The following is a 10,873-nucleotide window of genomic DNA, read 5'->3' as shown; positions in this document are numbered from 1 at the left end:
CACAGGTGTGTCTATAGGTCACACACATGTGGTAAATAGCACAGGTGTGTCTATATTAGATCACACACACAGGTTATAACACAGGTGTGTCTATAGGTCACACACATGTGGTAAATAGCACAGGTGTGTCTATATCAGATCACACACACAGGTAAATAACACAGGTGTATATACGTCACACACATAGGTGTGTCCATAGGTCACACACACAGGTAAATAACAAAGGTGTGTCTATAGGTCACACACACAGGTAATAAGCACAGGTGTGGCTATAGGTCACACACACAGGTAATAACACAGGTGTATCTATAGGTCACACACACAGGTAAATAACACAGGTGTTTATATAGGTAACACACAGGTAACATGCTAGGGACAACACAGGTAAATAAATTACAGGTGATCCTAGGGACAGCACAGGTAAATAACACAAGTGATGCTAGGGGACAACAGAGGTAAATAACACAAGTGATGCTATAGGGACAGCACAGGTAATAACACAAGTGATGCTTAGGGACAGCATAGGTAAATAACACAGGTGATGATGGAGAGATAATAAGAAGACTTGTTGAATATGATGGGTAATGCTGAGCAAACAACACATATTCTTATAGATATGGATCCGGAGGAAACAGTATTTACCTATATATATATATTATAGGTCATTCCAATGACAGGTAAATAAACAACCTGAACTGACACCTAGTGGCCCAGATCACTGTGTTATCACTTACAAAATACTGAAACGGACACCAGGCATGTTATGTCATAAGCTGATGTACTTTGACAAGGCTATCCTTATTTATGATAACATGTATCTATCCTAATATGATAACACATGCATATCAGTCGTAATAATTTAATATAAAGAGCCCCACCAACCCAAACTCCTACCTATAAAATAAAATATAGCTAGTCAGAGGCTGCAGGTGATTGGTGTTTGTCTGTTGACGTCATATGCATGCATGCATTTTAAAAATACCTACCCCAACCTTGTACTATATATATCATGTTACACATTCCTCAATTCCTTATATAAATAATGTACGTTATAGGTGTATCCTTATACCAAACATATCCAAGCTGGTAGATAATAATATAATAGCGTTATGAAAAACTTTGACATCCACAATATTTTTTCAAAATAAATCTCAATAAACTTTAAAATAGGACAGAATTTCACTTTAAAATATGACAGAATTTCACTTTAAAATGAAGACAGACTAACTGCTATATGTGCAGTCCTGCAGGGCCACCTTTAATTTTACAAACATGTTCATTTACTTACCCAATTGTTTACAATGATTGAAATATAAATTTTGTATTTTCAACCTCATTCCTGCAGCATCTTATTGTATAAAACATTTCACTTCCAATTAGAATTGTCCTATAAATAGAATGAGGCTGTAAGTTAATCAAACAATTATCTATATAGCTAGTACATCATTGCTTAGTACGTATACAAGGGTCTTTGTTTCTTGTTTAAAAATCCAGGTGCACTAGACAGCAGTAGGGAACTATCATGGTCTCTGACTTACCCTTTTTTATAGATATTATTTCCAGTTTCCAAATACTATTAAATACTGTCAATTAATTTGTACAAATACCTGGTAATAGAAAATTGTTTAAAAACTTTTGAATCTTTCTAAAACGTGTTGTGCAACCATTTCAGTCTCCAGGCTAACTTGCCGTCAATTGTTTATTATATATAATGTTGCTCGTGTATCGTTTGTGTCATCAGAGTGTTCAAACAAGTTCTGTCCCGTTTTGTTAATTTTGTGTGAATATTTAGGAGGGAGACTCCCAGTTTTGGAGCCTTAGTTATTGCATCTTCAACCAGTGAATTTACTAAACTATTCCTACATTTTAAGATCTAATGATTTCATTTGAAAGAACAACTCAAAATATGTCATTTCAAAGGGTTATTTTGGCTCTAGTGGGTATATATACGTATATTTTATCTAGGATTTAAATTTGAGAGGGCAGAATCACCCCCACGGAAATCTCCAAAAGTTGGCAAGTATGATGCATACAGTCATATATTTAAAAGTGTCTACCAGGTCACAAACAAATGTACGAGACCGGCTTGTCAGAAGATGGCACACAGGTGAAAACATGATTATCCAACATCAATGATAAGATCAGTGTTAGGGTCGACTACAACCCTTAGGAGGTTTCCTTGACCACTGCACATATATGTGATGACCACTGGTCATTTAGCTTCTGGCCATTACATCATGATCAATGACAGCAATAATGTATTATGGTAATGCTTGGTAAAGTATATGTAATAAGACTGTAGTTTCATGATCTAAGAATTTCCCCCCATTTTTTTTTAGAACTGTCAGAAATATTGGCATCTAGGTCAAGTATGTTACTTCAAAAACACCATCTTCAAGTGTCAAGTGATTTCTGGAATTCATCAGACTTTCATCATCAATTGATATGACCAATTTTCTATTTAATGATTGCTATATGTTGATTCAATGGTTCACTCGAAAATAGTCAAAACATCACATTTTTTTTAAAACTTACCCTCACTAGTGTGAATACCAAAATAAAATGTAATTAAGACACCCTCCGCATTAAAACCATTTTGGTTTCTGTGGAGTATAACATATAGGTAGATAGACACGGACGGAATGTCTTATATATGTAATAAATATAATCTAAAGCCCAAAACTCTATACAAATTCAAACTGCTGTCATGGTCAGGCCAAATAAAATTACTGATATATCTGTTCTGGGTCTACCTATACCCCAAAATAAGAAAGTAGGTATGAGGTAACTCTAAACAGACATTTTAAATTGACCTTAGAAACAGCTTTGTCAGCAACGGATACAGCTTTAAACTGAAGGGATACAGACATTAGACATATCATAAACACAAAAGACTGTTATATATACAATGTAAGCCAGTATTGCGACAACGCCCGTTATCCCTAGTAATTAATATAGTCAGACACGCATTTATATTGTTGATGTCAGCACTGGTATGAATCGTCTTAAAAAATCAATTTGGTTCAAAAATTGCCAAATCAGAACAGAAACTGTTTCTGAAGAAACAGAGGGACTGATTAATTACAGTTATACCTAATAGAGCATGTTAGTCATTAGAAGATATCCCGCTGTTTCTACAGAAACTAAAACAGGGACCATATTAAAAAGGTTAGTGGAATAACATAACTGACACCAGATGGAATAATTGCAAACATTTACCCAATTGCTAGCCTGACCCAAATATATTTTTTCGTATTGACATTTTCCTCACATATGGCACAAAGTGCAAAACACAATATCAATATGAAGACATTCTCGGGGTGTATGTAGAAAACAGCCCTGTTTGATTGAAAGTAATATCGGTGTTAATTTGTGTAATATTGTTTTTAAACAACACATAATTACCTATCCAGCGATGAATCAACACCGAAGCACGCACAAATAAAGCATAATCCTGGGGTTTATAAACACGACCAAAATAAGTTGACATATGTACTTCCGGTTTGACACAGAAGCTCAGGTTTCGATGATTTTTCATTGTTCTGTCAGCCGATTTTTGAGCAAATACAAGTCATTTTAACAGTATAGAAGTCAAACTAATGCCAACTGCGATAAAACTAAGTAGTACCTAGCTGAATTGGATTGTCCCTTTCAAAGGCATTCACTTAAGCATCGGGTCATCGGCTTATCTTGTGAAAGGGGTCACCAATACACCCCGTACCCGTCAGACAACATAACAGCTACCGGTGACGCACCCGATTTAGTTAACGCGTCCTCAAAATTCAAGGATAAATTCATGATTTAAAAGCTAAGACAGTTCAATTAATAATTATAGCGAATGACAAATGATATGTAATCCTATATAAGTCGATAAACATTGATAGAATCGATTTCTCACCACTGACCCACCTCTCGATTCATAAACGTGCCGCCATCTTGATTAGTGACCTCTGACCTCAAGTTCCCGGATATGACAACTTAGGAAAAGGTTAACGGGGCCCGTTCAGTAAATCCTGAAACAGTTCATGAAAGACGGGCCCTGACTGATTTTGGACTATGTTACTTTTTGAAAGGCATCAAGAGTCAGGCTTATATATCTCAGTATTATTTACGTAGGTGCTTTCTTTAATTAACACCTGTGAAATCAGTGTCAGAATAAGTTTGGTACTTTACCTTGAGCCTGTTCCGGTATTGTATTCATGCACATTAATGCCCATGTTGAAACTGAGATAAAATCCTAGGACACATTTACTTTTCTTACAGTAACCTTTCCTGAATCCAGACAAAGAAATCAAATGGCCATGCATAGCATACAACTGACCAACAACTTACATTATTACAGACCAAAGGAAGTCTACAAATGGAATTTGAGAAAGATCTGTCATGTACTTCTTGAGAAATAGTGATATCAAACTTGAACTCACTCACATTCAAAATCCAAAATGGCTGACTGGTGGCCATTTTGTTTTCCTGATGAAACTCTGAGTAAAATATGCATACCTATGGACCAAGAGAAACCTTCATATAAGATTTGAGTAAAGTTTGTATCATAGTTTTCTGAAATATGGATAAAAAACTTGAACTATTAAAATTGAAGATGGCTGCCTATAGTGGCCATCTTGTTTTTTTCTGGTAAAATGCAAAAAGAAACATGCACATGTAACTTCCAATTAATAAAACAAACGTATTCACTCGCATATCTGTCAGATTCTGCTTTAGAAAAGCAATTACATTTTAACGGTCAAAGTAAAAAATTGCTGCCTGGTGGCCATCTTGTTTTTCTGATCAAATCCAGAATAAAGAATACATTACTTACTTGAGAAATAATGATTACAGGAACTGTTAAAGAAAGATGAAGGGTGATTTGATCAGCAACCACCTGGAGATAGTTGTCTAATTAAATAAAAGACATCAAGAACCACACGCACACAAAAAGGTGGATATAACTCAGTGTCTTGAAAAGAAATCTATTTCCTGCACCACATGTGGACCATCAAATCCAGGAAGAAAGATCAACTTTTTTTTCTGTTTTACTGGCTCAGTTTCCTAAATCTATTCTTGTTTTCAGTACAAACGGTTTTTTGTTTTTTCCTTCATGGTTGTTGAGGTTGAGTCAATTCTGGACACACTAAATCTATCAAATAATATACAGCTCTGGACACACTAAATCTATCAAATAATATACAACTCTGGACACACTAAATCTATCAAATAATATACAATTCTGGACACACTAAATCTATCGAATAATATACAATTATGGACACACTAAATCTATCAAATAATATACAATTCTGGACACACTAAATCTATCAAATAATATACAATTCTGGACACACTTCTATCCAATAATATACAATTCTGGACACACTAAATCTATCAAATAATATACAATTATGGACACACTTCTATCCAATAATATACAATTCTGGACTTTTGTGCTGGTGAATATGACAGGCTTCGCCTTGGTCAATATCTCTTTTCAGATTCAATTATCACATCATATTTACCAGCACAAAAGCCCATAACTGGTTTATTATATGCTTCAATAATAACATCTTGCAATGCTAACATATACTGGAAAGAGCCTTCGTGTAAAATGTATAGCCAGGGTTGAATCCAACAGTTCGGCATCGTAGCTTTCGAGGACATTGTTAAGGTTCTTTCCCTTAACCCTTTTACCACTGTGAACCACAATGGACTCGTCCAGATAAATGTATGGAAGAGTTTACTAAAGTTACCTAGGGGTGAAAGGGTTAAGATAAGCATGGAGGACATGCACTGCGTGTATGGTGGCCTTTTTTAAGTTATCTTTACCTTCGAGTAGTTTTTGGTAATGTTATGGAGGCGAAGCGTTTGCAAGCAGCCATTCTGTATTGTCGTCTGACAGATCGCGTTCCGTTCTAACTGTGCATGTGCTACAACAGGTTCCGGTGAATTTCCATAAAATGCTATATTCGGTGAATATCAATTTCTAAATAACCAGTCTACATGAGTTTTTGAGGACTGGTCATGTGTATAGGATCCAACCAATGTGATTGCAAGAAATTTTTACAAGCATATAATAATCTCTGGTAAATCGCTTAATTACGACAACATTGGCCAAAACCAAACAAATGTGATGAAATTAATTACCTGATTATAACATACCTTTTCTAAGTAGCAGCCTCCCATGCTTGGAGTATATATTTATTATTATATGTCACGGTAGAAGTCACAACTCCAATAAGTATGAGGATTTTATACATTTATTGATTTGCGGTAGGAAATCACAGTTTTTGTATCTCCTCAATTAATCATGTTTCATGAGGATGAAGCCCTTCTGAAACATGATAAATCTCATAGAAACAAAAAGTCATGTGACCCTACCACAAGGGCTATACGTAATTTGGTATGCCGAAATGGAACAATAACACACATATTGAAAATAATCAGGACAACTCACCATTGTTTGCTGTTGTGGTGGCTCTTGCCAATTTTTCTAGAGAGGCTCCAAATAAAGGGAAATATTGACTATGGAAACTAAAATATATGAGGGCGACATGATGTTTTATTTCCCTGTCATGGGATCAATATCATCCAATCAGACACACTGTTATAAAGATGTGATATAATAATATGCATGAATAGTACTCCAACAATGTTAGAGGTTTTACACGGCGAAAAACTTTTGACAGGCGCCGCGTAACCTCTAACTGCCCATAGCTGATTTTCCCGATGCTGACGATCACATTTTCAAAGTTCGGATTAAGAAAGAGTATATCGTGTTAACATACATTTAAATGATCAAAAGGGTCCAATAAATATTCCTTTCCATAAATCCATGATTATATGAGAACAATTTCGTGTCAAAGACATAAATAATGNTATTTTGTATTAGTCACGGAAGCCATGTTTTAAATGTAGGTCAGAGATGTGCTACAACGACATGGACATGTATTTTGAGTGTTCTATTCCGTAATATACTATATATTTGTGTCTGTGACATACATATGAGATCCATATTATATAAACCGTGAGTAGACATCATTGTCATGAACTGTTAACCACTTAAGTGAGTTTTTCAAGCCGATTTTGTTCCGCCCGGATTTCGCCCGGAAACTGCATCAAAGAATAAGTGCTTCGGAAATGAGAGGTCGCAGTCGGCAAAATCATATCCGATAAAAAAAAAGGCCGACCAGCGGCCTCTCATGTTATGGGAGTAGCATGAATAGATGCATCCTGCTGATGAATACACTACCACCTACTTACCCAGGGTTATCTATAAGTGAGGCTGCAATTTACTCTGCAGAAAAATTCTTTGGCATAATGTCCTACAGAGTAGGTGAATTTCAGTGTCTAATTATGGTAGAGAGACCCAGCACTCTCCATTTTGTATCTCCAAGGAAGAAAAGTTTCAATTTGCTGGCATTTTTTAAATCTGCTGCCATAAGGTATTTATTGTTGGACCTCTCGATTATAAAACTTACAGCTTCACGGTTAACCACTAGACTACTGGTGATGACGTCCCTATGCCATTGCAGGCAAAACATTCAAAATTCCACTGTAGTTTTTTGTATACAGTTGCCTCCCCTTCATTTCGTTTAAAATATGTTTAGCACGATTGCCCCAGCGAATGACCGTTGACCAGGTAGCTCAGTTGGTTAGAGCAACAGTCCCTTAACCCTTTCACCCCTATGTAACATTAGTAGACTCTACAATGCATTGATATGGATGAGTCCATTATGGTCCATAGTGGTGAAAGGGTTACTGGGAGGGTTCAAGGTTCAAATACATATGGCCCCATTGCATTTTCGCTCCTCAGAATACTACGTCGTCGATTTTTTTTTTGTATATTTCATCAATTTTTTTTCTCATACTGGTTCTTTATCAAAGCTATGGTCAATTGCAGGCAAAAAGGTTCCAATGGAGACTGGTACACCAGTCTATCTGGGATGTTTTTATACGGTTGTTGAGGTTTTGTCAGATCTTACGATATTCATTGTGGTCTGGTATTTTTCTCGACTATTATTGAGATAAAAAATGTAGCCCACTGTCATTTTGAACAGATCCCACAAGTTTTAGCATATCCTATGATTACTGATGCATTAAATTTCAGTTAATTTGAAATGTTTATTTTGTCATTATTATTTCCATGATTTAAAACTGTTCATAATTAAAAAAGGAATCTTGAATTACTGTGCGGAATGACAAAATGAACTATGGTTGAGACCTATATAGAGTCAGCTGATAACCCATTATTGTGTTTGAATTGTGAATGTAATGTGATAAATAGAATCTTACATTCGTGTCCATGTCATATTGAAAGGCTCGTGTCATATCAAGTTACTGACCTAATTGTTTAATAAATGCAATATGACATGGACACTCATGCAGGATCCTCTAAACAGGATACTTTGCCTTCTAGAGGCTCAAAAATAACTGTCTGATGTATTTGATGCTTTGCATACATTGGAGACTGTGGTCATGCAGTGCAGCCTAACGTGAAATATATCACCAGAAAGTCATAACAGTCTTTTTCATATGAACATCACCCGACTGTGAGTATTGCGTAACACACATGTTTGTGAAGATAAAATATAATTTATATCCCCGTTAATTTAATGTTTAGTTGTTTGTATACATGAATAATCATACAGCAATGTTTTAAGAAAATAACAATCATTTTTTTTATACACATAATACAGACTATCTTTATAACGAACTGATTCAGTAGGTCCCTTGGGATTCGTTATAACTGTGTTTTACTTTATATTGTTGCAATAAAACACAGTAGGGTTAATATCCCAGATCCCTGCCCTTCTATATACACTCTGGTTTTTCTTATATTCAGTATCTTCCCCTTGATTTCGATTCGGATAAAACTACCACAGTTAGGCCAAGATAAACCTGTACCACAGTTAAGCCAAGATAAAACTGTACCACAGTAAGGCCAAGATAAATATGTACCACAGTTAGGCCAAGATAAAACTGTACCACAGTTAGGCCAATATAAACCTGTACCACAGTTAGGCCAAGATAAATATGAACCACAGTTAGGCCAAGATAAAACTGTACCACAGTAAGGTCAAGATAAAACTGTACCACAGTTAGGCCAAGATAAATATGTACCACAGTTAGGCCAACATAAACATGTACCACAGTTAGGCCAACATAAAACTGTACCACAGTTAGGCCAATATAAACCTGTACCACAGTTAGGCCAAGATAAAACTGTACCACATTAAGACCAAGATAAAACTACCACAGTCAGGCCAAGATAAAACTGTACCACAGTCAGGCCAAGATAAAACTGTACCACAGTCAGGCCAAGATAAAACTGTACATCAGTTAGGCTAAGATAAAACTGTACCACAGTCAGGCCAAGATAAAACTGTACCACAGTTAGGCTAAGATAAAACTGTACCACAGTCAGGCCAAGATAAAACTGTACATCAGTTAGGCCAAGATAAAACTGTACCACAGTTAGGCTAAGATAAAACTGTACCACAGTTAGGCTAAGATAAAACTGTACCATAGTTAGGCCAAGATAAAACTGTACCACAGTCAGGCCAAAATAAAACTGTACATCAGTTAGGCCAAGATAAAACTGTACCACAGTTAGGCTAAGATAAAACTGTACCACAGTTAGGCTAAGATAAAACTGTACCATAGTTAGGCCAAGATAAAACTGTACCACAGTAAGGCCAATATAAAACTGTACATCAGTTAGGCCAAGATAAAACTGTACCACAGTTAGGCTAAGATAAAACTGTACCACAGTTAGGCTAAGATAAAACTGTACCATAGTTAGGCCAAGATAAAACTGTACCACAGTCAGGCCAAAAAACTGTACCACAGTCAGGCCAAGATAAAACTGTACCACAGTCAGGCCAAGATAAAACTGTACATCAGTTAGGCCAAGATAAAACTGTACCACAGTTAGGCTAAGATAAAACTGTACCACAGTTAGGCTATGATAAAACTGTACCATAGTTAGGCCAAGATAAAACTGTACCACAGTAAGGCCAATATAAAACTGTACATCAGTTAGGCCAAGATAAAACTGTACATCAGTTAGGCCAAGATAAAACTGTACCACAGTCAGGCCAAGATAAACCTGTACCACAGTTAGGCTAAGATAAAACTGTAACATAGTTAGGCCAAGATAAAACTGTATCACAGTTAGGCCAATATAAAACTGTACCAGTTAGGCCAAGGTAAAACTGTTCCACAGTAAGGCCAAGACAAGAGGCCCAGAGGGCCTGTAACGCTCACCTGAATATTTAAGCAGTCATAGAAAAATACTCTCATTAAATATTATATTGCACTAAAAATATTTCCCGCACAAACTTTGTCGGCTCCATCAGGACAACAGACGGACGCCGCCCCCCCCGACATAAGATGATCAGCTAGCTCAATCTGTAAGAGCAATAGTGTAACAATCTGAATTCCAGGATTCTAATTTCAGTCTAACCCCACACAATGTTTAACTCGGAATACTTGTAAATTTAACAAATACCTTTTCATGAAAAAAACTTGAAATTGCTTATACCTATGTATTTTGCGTACCCCCCACTTTGGGTATTAAATTTCTGAAAAAAAGTGCGCAAATTACATGGGTTTTTACGATATGTAATTTGGTTATTTCATCTTCATTATTAGGTCACCTGAGCTTTGCTCAAGTGACCTATTCCAATCGCTTTTCGTCCGTCGTCGTCCGTCGTGCGTCGTGCGTAAACTTTTACATTTTCAACTTCTTCTCAAGAACCAGTGGATGGATTTTTTTCAAACTTGGTCAGAATCATCCTTGGTAGATGAGGCTTCAAAATTGTAAAATTGGGATTCCTACCCCAACCCCTGGGGCCAGGGCGGGGCCCCAAAGGGAAAATTA

General features: G+C 36.3%; 1 protein-coding gene across 5 annotated transcripts in view; it reads right to left on the bottom strand.

Annotated features, from left to right (window-relative positions):
• Nucleotides 1–3,956, bottom strand: part of LOC110456969 — an 84,041-nt gene extending 80,085 nt beyond the window's left edge. For 3 of the 5 annotated variants that reach the window (XM_021508038.1, XM_021508041.1, XM_021508042.1), the window contains exon 1: nucleotides 3,910–3,956. The gene's annotated coding sequence lies outside the window, so the exon portion shown is untranslated. The other 2 variants (XM_021508039.1, XM_021508040.1) reach the window with 2 other exon arrangements.
• Nucleotides 3,957–10,873: the final 6,917 nt, after the last annotated feature.

This window comes from Mizuhopecten yessoensis, unplaced genomic scaffold, assembly GCF_002113885.1.
Source record: "Mizuhopecten yessoensis strain PY_sf001 unplaced genomic scaffold, ASM211388v2 scaffold8989, whole genome shotgun sequence".
NCBI classification, from domain to species: domain Eukaryota; kingdom Metazoa; phylum Mollusca; class Bivalvia; order Pectinida; family Pectinidae; genus Mizuhopecten; species Mizuhopecten yessoensis.
The sequence above is the reverse complement of the archived record's forward strand: the minus strand, read 5'-3'. Positions and strand labels throughout refer to the sequence as shown.